This window comes from Myotis brandtii, unplaced genomic scaffold (genome assembly GCF_000412655.1).
Source record: "Myotis brandtii unplaced genomic scaffold, ASM41265v1 scaffold45682, whole genome shotgun sequence".
NCBI lineage: Eukaryota > Metazoa > Chordata > Mammalia > Chiroptera > Vespertilionidae > Myotis > Myotis brandtii.
Genome location: NW_005367466.1, coordinates 1 through 854, shown reverse-complemented (window position 1 = coordinate 854; position 854 = coordinate 1). Strand labels below are relative to the sequence as shown.

The following is an 854-nucleotide window of genomic DNA, read 5'->3' as shown; positions in this document are numbered from 1 at the left end:
CCAAGAGTTATAAATCAGATGTTGGAGTTTGCCTTCCTATATATGACCTCAATTCTAGATGATGCAAAAATGTATTCAAGCCATGCTAAGAAAGCTACCATAGATGCAGATGATGTGCGATTGGCAATCCAGTGTCGTGCTGACCACTCTTACCTCTCCTCCCCCAAGAGATGTTTTATTAGATATTGAAAGGTAAAGACGTCAAACCCCATTGCCATTGATCAAGCCATATTCAGGTCCTAGATTGCCACCTGATAGATATTGCTTGATTGCTCCAAACTATAGACTTAAATCCTTCCAAAAAAGGCATCTACTTCTGGGGAAGAATAATAGTTCCACGGTTAAGTGTTGGTTCAGTTGCTAGCAGACTAAATACCCTCACACTTGGCACACCAACCCCACAAACCATGTCAGTTTCAACTAGAGTAGGGACTCCAATGCCCCTCACAGGGCAAAGGTTTACAGTACAGATGCCCACTTCACAGTCCCCAGCTGTAAAAGCATCAATTTCTGCAACGTCAGTTTAGAATGTTCTGATTAGTCCTTCATTAATTGAATCCAAAAACATTCTTATTATCACTAACATGGTGTCATCACAAAATGCTGCCAATGAATCAACAAATGAATTGGAAAGAAAACGTGAAGATGATGATGATGATGATTATTATAATTTGTAATTTAGCCTTGATGCATGTAACATGTATACTTGATCTTGAATCCACTGTGCTAAGATTAAACATGCATGCCAGGTGTTTTTAAGTTGGGTTTTAGAAAACTTAGTATTTAAGGAGGAAACATAGTTACCATAGTTTTTAATTGAGATGTTGTATTTTCTTTACTAAAAATCATAATGG

The 854-nt window shown here is 37.7% G+C and overlaps 1 pseudogene; it reads left to right on the top strand.

Annotated features, from left to right (window-relative positions):
• Window positions 1-3: 3 nt before the first annotated feature.
• Window positions 4-677, top strand: LOC102251151 (annotated as a pseudogene).
• The last annotated feature ends 177 nt before the right edge of the window (window positions 678-854 follow it).